Source organism: Ziziphus jujuba, chromosome 2, assembly GCF_031755915.1.
Source record: "Ziziphus jujuba cultivar Dongzao chromosome 2, ASM3175591v1".
NCBI lineage: Eukaryota > Viridiplantae > Streptophyta > Magnoliopsida > Rosales > Rhamnaceae > Ziziphus > Ziziphus jujuba.
The window spans coordinates 13,319,005-13,337,034 of NC_083380.1; the positions used below are offsets into that span (position 1 = coordinate 13,319,005).

The following is an 18,030-nucleotide window of genomic DNA, read 5'->3' on the forward strand; positions in this document are numbered from 1 at the left end:
TTTTCGGGCTGCTCCTAATCCTATATCTGCCACAACTATGGTCATCATTATCATCAACAACAACAACAACCCTATACAATACATCACCATTTCTATAACAACTCTCATCCTTTTTAGTCCTATACCGGACTCTAGAGTTGATGATCAACAGTAGTACTATGAAATTTAGATAAAAATACTGTGGAATGCTGTATAGAGTGGCCTAATTTTCCTGGACGGATGAGTTTTATGGTAAATGATACACTGGTTTAGGTAAAATGTTAAATTTACGCATCCCAAACTGATCACAAAGCGTTCACAAAAAAATTAAAGTAAAAAAATCCTTTGCAGAACTGCATATGAAACTTCCTATGCATTTTAATAGTAAAAAAGTTATTTTACGCGTCGCAAGTACTATCATAAATATATGACAGAAAAGTTGGTCACGGACAATTGGATAAGATTTTCAATGTAAAAAAAAAGAAAAAAATCTATAGCCAAAATGGAGTAGAATTTAATGGATGATTCAAAAGCAACTTTTGCAGAACTGCAGTGAAACTTTCAACTCCAGAATAGGCTTCTTCAATATCTTTACCACCGATCATAGATAGTACTCTACGTATGGCGCATTTGGTAGCCCATATTAGGTATCCTGCACAAAATAGTATAATACTACACTTGCCGCATCCTAAAATTGCACAACATTGTACCCACCTGCACTATTTATTGCACTATCTTCTTGTAAATAAACTCAAGCGCCCGCCGCACTCCAAACCCCCCCCCCCTCTCTCTCTCTCTCTCTCTCTCTCTCAGGTTTAAGTTGCACTATCTTTGCAGAAGTGCAGTTGATGCTTCCCTACTCCAACCAGACATATTAGGTGGTGGTAATTAAGAAAGGCATACAAAAACTGCAACCACACTACTTCAGTCTCATTTTTGTTTTTTTTTTTTTTTTTTCATGGATAAAGTGATTAGGCCCTTGTATGCAGCAGGATTTGCAGCCCTTTTGGTTCATTTCCTGCTACTCCATAGCAGCACTTGCGCAGCTGGAGATGTTAAAATTAATAGCTCCTGTGCTCCTTCCTCTTGTGGAAACATACGCAACATAAGTAGCCCATTTCGCCTGATACATGATCCAGAAAACTGTGGCAACCATATGTATAACTTATCATGTGAAAACAACCTCACTGTACTCTACTTATCATCAGGGAGATACAAATACTACGTGCAAGAAATCAATTATGCTCTGAATACAATTCGTCTTGTTGATGGCGGCATTCAGAAGGATAATTGCTTTTCCATCCCTCGCTATTCTTTAGGAGCCAATGATGTGTGGGATCTATATGGTATTGGATATAATAGGTTTAAAGACTTAGGTATCTGGGATGTGGAATATGTCCCACTAACACAGCCTATTACTTATTTAAAATGTGCAAAACCAGTGAATCATCCTTTATATGTGGATGCTACTCCTTTCATTTATAATGCTCTACTAACACATCAAGCTCCACTTTAGCGCCATTTTTTTATGTTTATGTTGGTTGGTTAAATGGCTCGGAATTGATCCCTTCCTTGCTAGTATTAGTTCTAGAATAACACAATTATATAGCAGAGTATCCCTGTTCCATTAGTCCATCAACTTAATTTTCACACTTTTTAATTTGTAGTCTGATTCAAATACAAACCAATAAGTTCAGTCACATGATGATGTTAAAGTTGTTATTTATTTACCATTATTATCTGGGCTTACAGTTCCCGTCTGGTTGTTGTTAATTTGTTGTATCTTTGCAGGTCATTTTGAGCTTCTAATCAAAATTATTGGTAAGAACTGTACCTTTCCTTTAGCTTGTACCTAATTTCCCATAATTAAAAAGCATATGGAAAAATTATAGATGACAAATGATTATAACAACATAGATCCCAAGTTGTAAGTCATGGTGTAGATCTTGTAATGGAATATATGTGACACTTTCGGCCAAGCAAAAAGCTGAAGAATTAGTCCAACATCAAATTTTTTAATTTATAATTAAAGATTCTTCTGTTGATGTTCCTCAGGATCATGTTTCATGATAAGATTTTTACTGGGGACCTTATTTCCAATGGTGGTTTTGATCTATAGATGGAGAAGAAGGCATTTATCAATGTACGACACCATAGAAGATTTTCTGCAGAGTAATAATAACCTCATGCCTATAAGGTACTCTTATTCAGATATTAAGAAGATGACCAGGGGTTTTGAGGACAAATTGGGTGAAGGAGGCTATGGCTCTGTATTTAAAAGAAAGCTACGTAGTGGTCGTTATATAGCAATCAAGATGTTAGGCAAGTCCAATGCAAATGGACAAGACTTTAGAAATGAGGTGGCCACTATTGGAAGGATTCACCATGCTAATGTGGTGCAACTTATTGGCTTTTGTGTTGAGGGATCAAAACGTGCTCTAGTGTATGAGTTCATGCCTAATGGTTCTCTAGATAAATTTGTCAGGACCCGTCCAGAATTCCTTCCCCGGAATCCTAGACAAGCCCTGATCTTAGGGAAATACCACCGAACCTTCCCACGGAAAATCCGGCAGCACCTCCCCTAAGGGTAGGACTTACCAAAAATTACCTGCACTGAAAACACACTTCTATAATTCATCCCTTTATTCCTCCCACATTACTACAATTTGTTTCCACAAATTTACAGCACTTCAAATAATAACAGCAGCAACCCAGTGCATAACTGATAACTACAAGTCCAATATAGTATACAGAGCATCATACAACAAATGTGGAATTAATACCATGACAGATAAAAAGCAATACAAGATAGAGAGGAAAAAGGGAAGAAATACTTCTTGGACTTTGGCAACGAACTGAGACGTCGGGCTCGCCCCGGACGATCAACGTCTCCCAACCTGAACCTAAGGGAACGGAATTTAAGAGCGTGATATGCTAATCATCCCAGTGCGTAACCCTATCTACTGTACACCTTTAATATTAATAATATACCAAATAAAGGGATTTAATTAACCAATACCGAACAAATAAATAAATAAACATTTGAAGTAACATTTTCTCTCAAATCCCTCACTATTCACTCCGTTGGAAATGTTCTCCTTTTAAAACATTTTCACAAAACCCGATATTCATACCTCCCGAAAACCAAAGGATCAAATAATTTAATAAACAATAAATAAATAAATAAATACCCCAATATATAATTAAAATGTAATAAATTATAGTAAATAATTTTTGAACACCCTTTGGGGTTTAAAACATTATTTGCAAATTACATCTGACGCACCACACCATATACCGGTGATGCCCTCCGATACCCAGCGTCCCGAGCACCGACTGGCGCCGGGGGGGGGGGGGGGGTTAAAGAGAGAAACTTGCAAACAGCACTTCGGCGTCCCGACAGTACCGCTGCTGAAACCATCATCCCGGCCAAGGGAGGGGCGGCTGTGGCCAATATCAAACTTGCCTGCCCAGTCCAATGGCAACCACGGGAGAAATAATACTTGCGCTGTAACACCCCGTCCCGAATCGCACCGAAATCCGTGCACGTTGACCGAGGTTGACCGTTGACCGTTGACCGAAGGGGTCAAAAGTTGACTTTTTGACTCGGTGGGAATTTCGAGTTGACCAGGGTACCGTGGTGAAGTGCATGACGCCCTGAGTTCGTAGACTAGTAGCACGTCAAAAACGGAGCTACGGTTTGAAAGTTATGGGCGAAACAAGTTGCAGTCCAAACTGTCCAGGGGGTGTTGGAGTTGACTTTTTGTTTATGGGGAATTGAGCTTTGACTCATGCATGGTTGTGAAGTGCTCGTCGATACGCGTTCACAGACTAGCGGCATGAACAGTGTCATGCAGGGGTTTTAAGTTATGGACGTTTGAAGTTTGAAGTTTACCGTATTATTTTAATGTTTAATGTCATCTTCTGATTGGTCCACGTGGCATGAACAGTGTCATGCAGGGGTTTTATTTGTTAAAACACTCGGGGAAGAGAGAGAAAGAGAGAGAGGAGAGAGAAAGAGAGAGAGGAGAGAGAGAGAGAGTCACCGGCGCCCGGTCATTTTCACGTTTTCCGGCCTAGTTACTGTACACGCCCGGCCATCCAGATTGCCCACCTCATTTCCGGCAAAACCTCCAAATTTCACGGCGAACGGCCGCCGGATGCGCCCGGATCGGACGTCCGAATTTTGGCGGCGATTTTTCCCCCTCCACCGCCGGCCACCGCGAATCGGCACTATTCCGGCATTTCTACAGTACACGCGCCGTACACCCATCATCCTCTCCTCAAGTCCGGCCTACCCACCAAAAATCACGGCCATCGGACCACCGACGCGCCGGGATCGGAGCGTTTTCCGGCGAGGGGCCGGAAATCTTCAAACGGTGATTTCTCTGCCGTCCGACCTCCGTTTTGCTCACCGTCGGTCCCGTTGGGTTGCTCTCCTCAAGATCTACAAGTCTGAAAAATTTCACGACCAACGGCCACCGCACGCGCCGCCGCCGGCGACGGTTGCCGGTGACCGCGGCGGCTCACCGGAAAGTACTGTTCCGGCGAGTACCCGAAATTCCGGCCAGCTCCAGTCCGCAGTGTTCGACCTCCTGGACCCGAATCCGACTTCCATTTCCGCCAATTCATGACGGTTTGGGAGAATTGCGGAGCCGAAACTCGAAAAGCTTTCCGGCGAGATTCCGACCCCGTCGGGTCCGATCACCGGAAAGTAAGACCGAATCCGTGATCCTCATCATGCGAGCTTCGATTCGGTATATAACTCGTAAATTCTAGATAACGTTTGTGTTTTACCCCCGGGTACCGGGTATTATTTACCCGATTAAAATATTAATTTATTTGACTGTCTGTGAATTTTGTTCTAGGAGCACCGGTGAGTCGTAGAATTGATCCCGTAGTGGATCATGGGTTAATTGCGTGCTCTAGGTGAGTGACCCACCTTCAAATTAATTTTGGGGAATTTAATTGATGAATATATTATGTGTGAATTAAATATTTGGAATTTAATTTCTATGTGCCAAATATTTATTGGATTTATTGTAGAATTATTTATGAATTTATTGGATTTAAGAAAATGCGAATTCTACAAATTTATGCCGTGTGGAATTATTTTATGGTTTTGAGGATTTTGAAATTGGTGTGGTTTTAATGGTAAATTGGGCACGATTTGATTTTCAAATATTTCAAGGAAAATATTTGGTTATGTTGGTGATTTCAAATTTTATAAAATATGCCCATGGAATATTATGAGATTTGATTATGATATTTCGAGAAATTATTTATGCTTGGAAAAATGTGGATATTTGAATTGACGGATTTGGGAGTTGGTGGATTTGAAAATCATGGAATTTATGGTATTGATTATAAAGAAATTACGGAGAATTTCCGGGTTCAAGCGGATGGACTATGCCCGCTATGTTTATGCAAAATGTGAAATTTGTTTTATAATTTAAATTTATGGATTTTATGATTTTTAGATGCACCGTGCACGTACTGGTGTTCTGTTTATATGTGATATGGTTAGTGTGCACACGGTTGTGATTAGCGCGCAGGTGGGTGTGAGTAGCGCGCAGGTGATGTGATTAGCGCGCAGGTGGGTGTGAGTAGCGCGCGGTTGATATTATGAGGGTGTCCTGTGGATGCCATCGGAGAGGGCGGCCACCCCCCTTTGGCCGGGACACCAGGTTAGCAGCGGCGCAGTGGGACGCCACGCGACCGTATGCCGGTTTCTCTCTATAACCTCCTGTCTGGCAGTACCTCGGGACGCTGGGTACTCTGGCGCCACTGGTATATAGTGGGTGCATCAAATGATTTTCAGAACTGTGTTTTAAAAATAAAATGTTTGGAAACTGTATTGGAAAAATAAAATTAATTATTACTGTTCGGATATTTATTTGATGTCTTGGTTTTCGGGGAATATGAATAAAGGGTTTTGTGAAAATGTTTTAAAAGGGGAACCTTTCCAACTGAGAGAATTGTAAGGGTTTTGAGAGAAATTATTATTTCCAAATAATTATTATTTATACTTATTACTGTGATATTATATGGTATAGTAGTAGGGTCGCTCACTGAGATGATTAGCATCTCACACTCTTAAATTCCGTTCCTCTAGGTACCAGGTTGTCGGTGTTCATTCGGAGCGGACTTGATCTTCCTCGCTGTTTTACTTCGTGAAGTACCCTGTTCTTCTTTATTGCGGTTGTACTATTTCTTTCATTCTTGTTGTATTTATTTTGCACTGGATTACTGTATTTATATTGAAGTGCTGAAATTTGTGGAAACAATTTGTAGTCTGTGGGAGGAATAAAGGGATGTTGTTAGAAGTGTGTTTTCAGTGCAGGTAATTTGTGGTAAGTAAATCCCTTAGGGGAGGCTCTGCCGGATTTTCCGTTGGAGGGTTCGGTAGGGTTTCCCTGGGATCAAGGCTGTCTAGGGTTCCGGGGAAGGAATTCTGGACGGGTCCTGACATGCGCGCTAAACCACATAATACTTGCGCGCTACCACATGTCCATACACCAGAACACCAATACTGTATGAGTGCGTCTAAAATAATCATTATTAACCAACCGTACCGTTTTCCAAAATTACCGTGGGAAATACATTAAATTCTCACACTTACCATCTCACATATTTTTATTTAACAAATCGTACGAACCATCGATAACACATAAACCACAATTTTCTTGAAGTACGAGGTTCAACAATAAAAATACCGCGGGCATAATTTATAAAATTTAAACAAATATTTTCATAAAATATTTAACCTAATTATGCCCGAAAATAATACTTAAACCACGTACGAATATTATCGAAATACACTTTGCTCATGCATAATGAATAAATTAAACCACAATAAAATTCATAATTAAATCGCACCACATGAGCATAATTTAAATACCAATTAAACATAATTAATTGCCCAAAATATTTTTCAAAGGTGGGTCACTCACCTGGAGCACGCAATTAAACCATGATCCACCATGGGATCAATTCCATGACTCACCCGTACTCCTAGAACAAAATTCACACACAGTCAAATAAATTAATATTTTAATTGGGTAATAATACCCGGTACCCGGGGGGTCAAACACAAACGTTATCCAAAATAATTGAATAATATACTGAATCGAAGCTTGAGCGACGAAGATTACAAATCCGGTCTCCATCGACCCCAATTCCGCCGGAGGTGGCCGGAATTTGGCCGGAAAGCTTCGGTCGGTTTTCAATTCCTCGTATCTCGCAAATCGACGGGAGTTGAGTTAATTGGAGCTCAGAATCAGAATCAGAGGGTCCAAATTAGTGGGAAAGGACCGGTTGCACGACCGGTGGCTGCCGGAAAATGGCCAAACCAGCGACACACCGGCCGCCGGTGTTGGAGGCCGATCCCGGCGCATCCGCTGGCCATTCGGCAGGAAATTTGGCTGCCGGTGTCGCCCAGCTGTGGGCTTTCACGTCGGCCGGCGCGTGAGTGGTTCCGGTGGCCGGAAAATGTGCAGCAGGGAGAGAGAGAGAGAGACGGGCGGTGGGAAGGAAGAAAGAAAGAAAGAAAGAAAGAAGAAAGAAGAAGAAGAAGAAGAAGAAGAAGAAGAAGGAGAGGATCGGGCCCCCTGGCCTTTTTTCCCACGTGGGGGAAAAGAAAAGAAAAAGAAAAAGAAAAATAAAAGAAAATAAAAAAAGAATAAATTAAAAATAATTAAATAATATTAATAATAATATTATTATTTAAAATAATAATAAAATAATATGATTTTACACATGGTTGACATGTGGCTTCTCAACATGGTGACACATGGTCACCTTCATTAAGTCACACGTGGCACATCGTTACACGTTCAAAAATAATATTAAAATAATACAGTATTTGAAAAACTTTACAGGTCCATAACTTTCAAATCACATGTCCAAATCGGACGTGCTGCTAGTCTACGGACTCGTATCGATGACCACTTCACAACCATGCATGAGTCAAAGCTCAACCTTGCATGAATAAAAAGTCAACTCCGGCACCCCTTGGACAGTTTGGACCTCAACTTGTTTTGCTCATAACTTTCAAACTGTAGCTCCGTTTTCAACGTGCTACTAGTCTACAAACTCGTGCCAATGTGTACTTCGTAACGGTACCTCAGTCAACCTAGAATTCCAATCGAGTCAAAAGTCAACTTTTGACCCCTTGGTCAACGGTCAACAGTCAACCTCGGTTAACGTGCAAAAATTCCGACATGGTTCGGGATGGGGTGTTACAAATTCATGCTTTCCAAAGAAGGAAGTGCTATCTTGAGCTATGAGCAAATGTTGAAAATTTCCCTTGGAGTGGCTCGTGGGATTGAATATCTACATCAATGTTGTAACATGCAAATTCTGGATTTCGACATTAAGCCTCACAATGTTCTCCTTGATGAGAACTTCACACCGAAGGTTTCAAACTTTGGTCTCGCGAAGCTTTATCCGACAGACAATTGCATTGTGTCTTTGACAGCAATAAGAGGAACAATTGGATATATGGCTCCAGAGTTGTTTTACAAAAACATTGGAGGTGTCTCCTATAAAGCTGATGTGTATAGTTTTGGAATGTTATTGATAGAAATCATGGGAAAAAGGAAGAAACCCAATACGCCTGCGGATCGTTCAAGCGAAATGTACTTCCCTAATTCGGTTTACGACCAAGTTAGCAAAGAAAACGACACAGAATTAGAAATTTCCATGGAGGAGGAAAGGAAATTAGAACATTGTCATACACAACCAAAACACACTACAACATTCATTCGTTTTTATTGCATGTCAAAAATGCTTCGAAATATAAATAATTGCATTTTTACAAATGTTAACACAGCTCAAGCTATAAAAAGTTTTACTTTTTATAACACTTTTAAAATGTCATATTAAATGCTATAAATAACCAATTAATAACATTTATCTTATGCTATTATATTTTTCAAAATAGTTGTAAATTTCAAATTATAGCATTTGAAATGTTATATTAAATTCTTTTTATAGCATTTGGAAATGCTATTTTACTTAGATTTCATAGCATGTTAAGATGCTATGTTAAGTATCTATCACAGCATTTCTGAATGCTATGATCAATACAATGATAGCATTAAAAAATGCTATATCAAATAGATTTCATAGCATTTGAAAATGCCATGTTAAGTTGATTTTATAGCATTTCTAAATACCATGATTAGTATATTGATAGTAATTGTAAACGCAATATTAAATACATTTTACAGCCTTTGAAAATGCTATGTTAAGTACATTTTATGGCGTTTTCAAATACTATGAACAATAAAATGATAGTATTTAAAAATGCTATATCAAAAAGATTTCATAGCGCTTAAAAATGCTATGTTAAGTTGATTTTATAGCATTTTTAAATGCTATGATTAATTATTTATAGCAATTGTAAACGCAATATTAAATACATTTTACAGTATTTAAAAATGCTATGTTAAGTAAATTTTATAACATTTACAGATGTTATGACCAATACAATGATAGCATTTCAAAATGCTATATCAAATAGATTTCATAGCATTTGAAAATGCTATGCTAAGTTGCTTTATAGCATTTCTAAATGCAATGATTAATATATTGATAGCAATTGTAAACGCAATATTAAATATATTTTACAGCATTTGAAAATGCGATGACCAATACATTGATTACAATTTTAAATGCAATGTTAATTAGTTGGTATATCATTTAAAAATGCTATATTAAATAGATTTTATAGCATTTATAACTACTAAAATCAATACATTGATAACATTTAAAAATGCTATGCCAAATTGATTTCATAGCATTTAAAAAATTGAATACAATGACACTTCAAAATGTCACAAAAGATATCTAGTGACATTTAATAAATTAGCATCACTCATAAAAAGTGTCATAAATAATTTGTAACTAAAGGTTATAATGGCACTTTCAAATGTGACTAAACAAAACTATCAATAACATTTTAAAATGTCATTACAACAAATAAAATGTCACTAAACGAAAATTAATACTTGTCATTTTAATGACATTAATTATTGTCATTATTTAAATGTCAAATAAAAATATCAATTTTCATAATATTTCATTATTTTTTAAAATTTTTAAATTTAACACTCTAGTTTTAATCATTATTTCTATAACACCCCGTCCCAAAGTATAACAGAAATTTTCCAACTTTGACCGTTGACCGAAGGGGTCAAAAGTTGACTTTTTGACTCGGATGGAATTCTAGGTTGACTGAGGTACCGTTACGAAGTACACATTGGCATGAGTTCATAGAGTAGTAGCACGTTGAAAACGGAGCTACGGTTTGAAAGTTATGAGCAAAACAAATTGAGGTCCAAACTGTCCAAGGGGTGTCGGAGTTGACTTTTTATTCATGCAAATTTGAGCTTTGACTCATGCATGGTTATAAAGTGTTCGTCAATACGAGTCCGTAGACTAGTGGCACGTCCGATTTGGACATGTGGTTTGAAAATTATGGACTTGTAGAGTTTTTCAAATACTGTATTATTTTAATATTATTTTTTAAACGTGTAACGATGTGCCACGTGTGACTTAATAAATGTGACCATGTGTCACCATGTTGAGATGCCACATGTCAACCATGCTTAATACCATATTATTTTATTATTGTTATTTGTTATAATAATATTATTTTTAATATTATTTAATTAAATTATTTTATTTTATTTTATTTCTTTTTTCTTTTTCTTTTTCTTTTCTTCTCCCCACGTGGGGAAAAAAGGGAGGTGACATAGGGGGAATTTCTTTTTCTTCTTCTTCTTCTTCTCCTTCTTCTTCTTTTCTCCCCCGACGGGAACACTTTCCTCCTCCCTCATCTCCGGCCGATTGATCACCGTGCGGACGGCAGCAGGCCACATGCGCTGGACAGACCAGCAACCCACAATGGCACGACCTCTGTCACTCAATCTCCGGCCGGTGGGGTGGCTAACGCACCGGGATCGGCCTCCAACGTCGGCGACCGGTGTGTCGCTGGTTTGCCCGTTTTCCGACAGCCACCGGTCGTGCAACCGGTCCTTTCCCACTAATTTGGACCCTCTGATTCCGATTATGAGCTCCAATTAACTCAACTCCCGTTGATTTTCAAGATACGAAGGGATCAAGACCGGCCGAATCTCTCCGGCCAAATTCTGGCAACTGCTGGTTAAATTGAACTCAATGGAAGTCGGCAATGTGATCCTCATCTCACAAGCTTTCCATAGACATATAATTTGTCAATTTTAGATAACGTTTGTGTTTGACCCCCCGGGTACCGGGTATTATTTATCCGAATAAAATATTAATTTATTTGACTGTGTGTGAATTGTGTTCTAGGAGCACGGGTGAGTCGTGGAATTGATCCCATGAAGGATCTTAGGTTAATTGCGTGCTCCAGGTGAGTGACCCACCTTGAAAACTATTTTGGGCAATTAATTATATTTATGTGGTGTTAAATTGATATCTGGAAATTATGTTCATGTGGTGGAATTTAAATATAATCGGGAAAAATATTATTTTATATATATATATATATATATTTACCCATTGATGCTAAACGAAAATTTGGGTCATTAAGAAATTTCCGATTATTATTTTAATGTGATTTAATTGTATTTATTACGCATGAGCAAGGTATTTTCATTAATTAATTGTGTGTGGTTTTTATACTATTTTTTGGGCATAATTGCTTTAAATATTTTAAGGAAATTATTTGTTTAAATGGTGGTTTAAATTTTTATAATTATGCCAGTGGTATATTATTTGTTGAACCTCGTGTTACGAGAAAAATTATTATTTTATCGTTATCGATGGTTTCGTACTGGGTTTGTTAAAGGAAAATATGTGGGATGGTAAATTTGAAAATTTGTGTATTTCCCACGGTGATTTTGGAAAATCGATACGGTTATGATTAATTTAATAATTATTTTAGATGCACTCATACAGTATTGGTGTTCTGGTTGTATATGTGGTTAGCGCGCAAGTTATTATGTCTCCCGTGAGTTGCCATTGGACCGAGGGCAGGTAATATATAGTGCACATAGCCACCCCTTCCTTGGCCGGGATGACGGTTTCAGCAGCGATACTGTCGGGACGCCGAAGTGCCGTTTGCAAGCTTCTCTCTTTAATCTCCCCACCATTCGGTGCTCGGGACGCTGGGTATCGGAGGGCATCACTGTTATATGGTGTGGTGCATCAAGTACAAATTTTTCGGATAGAAATTTCAAACCCCAAAGAGTACAAAAATTATTTATTATAATTTATTACATTTTAATTATATTTGGGGTATTTATTTACTTGTTGTTTATTAAATTATTTGATCCCTTGTTTTTCGGGAAATACGAATATCAGGTTTTGTGAAAATTTTTTAAAAAGGGGAACATTTCCAACGGAGTGAATAGTGAGGGTTTTGACAGAAAATATTACTTCAATTGTTATTATTATTTATTTATTTAATTGTTGATATTAATTAAATTCCCTTAATTGTTATATTATTAATATTAAAAGTGTTCAGTAGATAGGGTCACTCACTGAGATGATTAGCATCTCATGTTTTTAAATTCCGTTCCCCTAGGTCCAGGTTGGGAGACGTTGATCGTTCGGGGCGAGCCCAACGTCTCAGTTCATTGCCGAGAGCCCAAGAAGTATTTCTTCCCTTTTTCCTCTCCATCTTGTATTACTTCTTTATCTGTCATTGTATAAATTCCACATTTATTTGTATAATGCTCTGTATACTGTATGGGACATGTAGTTATTATTTATGCACTGAGTTGCTGTTATTCTTTGAAGTGCTGTAAATTTGTGGAATCAACTTGTAGTAATGTGGGAGGAATAAGGAGATGCTTATAGAAGTGTGTTTTCAGTGCAGGAAATTTGTGGTAAGTCCTACCCTTAGGGGAGGTGCTGCCGGATTTTCCGTTGGAAGGTTCGGTGGTATTTCCCTGGGATCAAGGCTTGTCTAGGGTTTCGGAAAGGAATTCTGGATGGGTCCTGACAATTTCATTTTCATCCCAAGATTCCAATTATCTTCCAAAAGTATATATATATATATATATATCAATATATATTAAACTTGTAAAAATATATTCAATAAAGAATATAAAAATAATAACATTGATTTATAAAAATTATAGTCAATAAGTATTCACCAATAAAAGTATAAATAAGAAGTACTGGCAATCAAATTAAAATTGATTATCCCAAAAAAATTCATAAAACATTGCATCGTTATGAGATCATGTTGATGAACAACATCAAATAGAATAGTCCATGTCTTTCGTAATCGGCAAAAAATAACATGTAACAAATATTTTTTAGTTAAGTAATTAAACCTTAATAACATAATATAAATAAGTCGATTAAAAAACAACATACCATAAATGGCCAAGGCCATGCAATAGATGCTCCAATGAACTATTACTCCTACAAAATCAGATTCTAATTGTTCACCACCTATTTCAGTTGATGGATCTTTATTAACTAGCACCCCAATGGCAACAATTTCTGATTCATTAAATAGATTTTTCAACGATGCTTTGTCACCAACCTACAATCAAAGATCATATAATTTTAGAAAACAATTGAAAACTTTTTGCTTAAATTTAAATAATATGATTATTACCTCAGCAGAAAGATGAGTTAATGGTGATAGTTGTGATATATGAAGTATGATAGCATTAGAAGCCTATATGAAAATTAAATAATTTAGTATGCAAAAAATTTACTTTTTTTGAATGAACCATAAAAACTATTGCATAAAAAAAAAGTAAATTAATACCTATAAAGATTTATTAGCAAAATCATTTGGAACATTTGCACAGACACATGAACAAATCACTTCAAGATTTTGAAGTTTAAATTTTAAATTTGTTACTTCATTTTATAATGCCTCAATAGCTTGGTATGATTTCGAGCTAGATGTATCTTTCCATACATCAGTTAGGCAAACACCAAACTCAAACATTATAACTCAACTGTTTTTATCTTTCCCCATGACTTCTACAAATGCATCATTACGAGTAGTTTTTTGTAATGCATCTTGACCATATTTATCTTTTAATTGCAGCTACATGTAATAAAATAAATTAAATATTGAGATATCTATGAATCAACTTAGAGAGTTCCATCATTGCAAATTTTAGAACAAACTATATTAAAGCATATTTGGTTTACATACCAAAACTTCTCTTGTTCCATCGTAGTTAAAAGATCCATCATTCCTTGTATGACAAGTTTGAAATAGATTGACACGCGAGGAAGAGTGTCCTGTCTCCTTCTTCTACATATTTACAAATGAGTATACCAAAAGTTAAAGAGTTATATAAATTATAAACCATATTTTTAAGTAATACATACCTTATTTGCTCTAACTCGTGCAAAGCTCTTTGTTCCTGTGGTGTGATTATACTTTTTCTTACCATGACTCAATTTGTTCCTAGCACTTGTTGCCTTTAAAAAAAAAAAAAATAGTTACATATTATTATCAATCTTTTTATAACATATTATTATTTACCAATTTGTAGACAATGTAAGGAACAAACATATATATATATATATATAAATACCTTAGCACTTTTCCTAGCCCATTGTTTAATTAAGTGCTCCCACTGATCATCACATACTTTTTTATCTTTATATAACATTTGCTGCTCAAAGCTCAACTATTCACTATAATAATGTTTCTTAACATAAGCCTTCCAGGTATTCAATTTTCTGCCACATTTCTTCATAACCCACCTTTTAGCATGAGTAGGTATGATAAACTTTTCCTCTAATATTATAAATAATTTTATATATCCAATAATTTAAAAAATTGTAAAACTATTTAAAGAAGGAAAGAATATAATCAAATAAAGTATTCTTTATTTACCTGTATCTTGTCCCATATTGTTTTTTTGTATGCTCCTGGTACATCATGCCAATTCTTATATATAAGAGGGCAATTTTTCCATCTCTTATTATTGTCCCAATGAAACTTGATAATTTGTTTGCCATTTTATCATCTGGTTGACCATATTCATTGCATACAATTTCATATTTTTCACCATCAGGCATATTCCAAATATCCAGCATTTGTGTGGGACCTCGAATCTTTTTATGAACATCAATATCTAACAAATTTATAAATTAAAAACTAATGAAAATATATTTTATTATGATATATTTTATTTTTTCAATGAAATTATAAATATCTGAAGTAGTATCATTCTCTCTTGAGTCCAACATGGCCTGTAAAAGAATACAATGTCGCATATATGGATCCATAGTAAATATACATTAAACAAACTAGAGTTAGCAATAAAATATGCAATTGAGTTAAATATATCTATAATATATAAATCATTAACTTAAATACAAAGATGGATCCAGTTGGGAGTGTGCCCATACACTTTCTTACATCAGTTAGGCTTTTCTGAAATATCTTATACTAATTTTTCTTCTCTGGCATGTGGTTCCTACTAATTTTTTACTAACAATTTGTGGTGAAGGATGCTGTATAATTCATGACATGCATTAAGTAAATTGACTCAGTTAGACTAAATTGTAGTTTTCAACACATACGGACCTGCCACCAAGTAATTATTATTATTATTATTTTATTTTTGGAGACAATTTCTACTTTCAACAGCTAATTAGAAGACTTTTGGTTACTCGATTTAAGCATTTAATTTTGTGCTTTGGTTTGCTCTGGTAATCTGACACTCTAGTTTATACACATATATTTTATCGGTTTTTATTATAATGATATTGTGATTATACAAGTGGGCAAACGCTAAAAGAATAAAAAATAATAAAAAAAGGCTGAATCACATCTTTAAAATAAACCTATCATATATAAATTAATTAAATCAAATCCATTTAGACAACCTACTTTCACACATATCTTTCTATATTAATTTTATGCAATTTGTTACAGGCACAAGATGGACATTCAACTTATTTATTAGAAGGTTATGAACTCCAAACAGATAAGTGAGTTCGTAGGCAGATTAATTCGTAGCTTGCTTGACCAACCCATTCTTAGCTGTGATATAAACTTTCAGATATTTTTTTAAAATTTTTTTATTTTTCATGAGCTTCTGTTGCAATGAGTGTGCTATAAAAAGCGTTTTTCTTGCAGCTTTTATGAGATGTACCTTAGACCTCCTTCGGCAAAGTGAAGAAGCAAGGACAAATGACTGGATCAAGGTGCGCCAATCTGGTATTAGATATTATCTATCACTTGGTGATCAGAGGATTGTCGACAAAAATTTCATTATCAGGCCAAAAGCTGAGTTTGAGGTGAGGAATGTCTAAGTAGTTGATTTTATTACAAAAATTTTGTAGTTTTAGGAAATCACTGCTAATCTCTTCTTTACATGTATGCTTACTGTTAGTTTTTTACTTTACATGTAACCTTTAGCATACTTGAATGATGTGTTGTTTCTAGTAGTTGGATATGAATGGACAGCAGGGACATTGTTAGTGAGAATGTCATGAGTTGTCTCGCTACTTTTGATACTAATATAAAGGAGTCCTACTATTCCCTATAATAGGTCCAGTATCAGAAATATACTTGTATATTGATTTTGTATGTAGTAAGTTGCAAATACTAGAAATCTGCTACTAAAGTTGTTTGATGCAATATGTAATCTGGCAAGTTAATACTATTTTCCGATTCAATCTGGAACTCTTTCTGCCTACAAAGTATATTTTCACATAGTCAAACAACCTGAAAGTAGGCATCTCTCCAAGAACTATTGATGATCAAAGTGCGACAAACAACCGAGAATACCACAAATATTTTATTATTAAAAAAAGGTTTTACCTTCTCAAGAGTTGCAAACTTTCTCAAAGAGACTCACAAGAGAGAAGAAACTAACCCAATAGAGGAGATGAGAGATTTATCTTCACAACATACAACTTAATCAAAAGTCTTTGTATAAACGCCAAACTAGTACCAGATGATAGATGGGGAGGAAGCTGCCATATGAAAAGTAACATTTCCCTCCAATCAAATGGAAAGTATGAAAACAATAACCCAAAAAAGGGAAGAGTATAAACTAAAATAGAGGAATAGAAATTAATATAAATGTGGATTCTTTAAGTGACCTTACGAGATCTAAATTAATTTTATTTCTTTTGTTTCAATAATTATCATCAATTATATTTCAAATATTTAACTATTATCTGTTATCACTATGATATATATATATACATATTATGTTAACTATTTTTCTTTTTTGTTAAAAAAAAATCTTTTTCTTTCCTTTTTTTTATTTCTAAGTCAATCTTATCTATTTGATTAGATTAAAAAAATTTCCGTTTTTTTTATTTCTTCAAATCTGATTTTTTTTTTCATTCTTCTAATTGGGGCTTTTATTTTTGCTTCGCTTTCTAGATAATATAAGACTAAATAAAATGTTTTATAATTGTTGCCTTGATTGTTTTTTCAGCAATGAGTAGTCAAAAGTCTTCTCGCAGACTAAAAGGTGTAAGGAATGCTTCTCAACAAGAGGCACCATTGAATGTAGTAGAAACATCTCAATCATTCATTGATTCAACAACTACTTACAAAAGAAAGTCAAGGTCAAAACGCATAGGAAGTGATGAGTACTCAAAAAGCAATATGCGACACAAAGATACTTATGTAGCTAATGTTGATTCAACATATGACCATGTGGATGATGTTGCTGCAGTCCATTCTCCTACTTGTGTGAGTTTGTCACTGCATTGAAACATGGAAGAAAATCCTGAAGATAACATTGAAATTGCTCATCAAGTAGATTCAATAATAGAAGAACAAGTAAATGATGTTGTATCTCCAACAGAACAACCAAGTAGAGTAAAACAAAAGAGAGGTCCAACAAAAGTGAAGAAAATCGGTCTGGACTATAAAGTTGAGGTCAAATTTAATGAATATGGACAAGCCGTTGGTGTTGAATCTATAGGTTTATCTTCATTTTTGGAAATTTTAGTACGTGAAATTGTAACTTTTACAATTAATGATTGGAGAAATGTTCCCAAAACAATGGAAACAGTTTTATGGGAAGCTATCTAGGTATATTT

At 35.6% G+C, this 18,030-nt stretch overlaps 1 pseudogene; it reads left to right on the forward strand.

Moving 5' to 3' along the window:
* Positions 1 to 937: 937 nt before the first annotated feature.
* Positions 938 to 17,698, forward strand: LOC132800724 (G-type lectin S-receptor-like serine/threonine-protein kinase At1g34300; annotated as a pseudogene).
* The last annotated feature ends 332 nt before the right edge of the window (positions 17,699 to 18,030 follow it).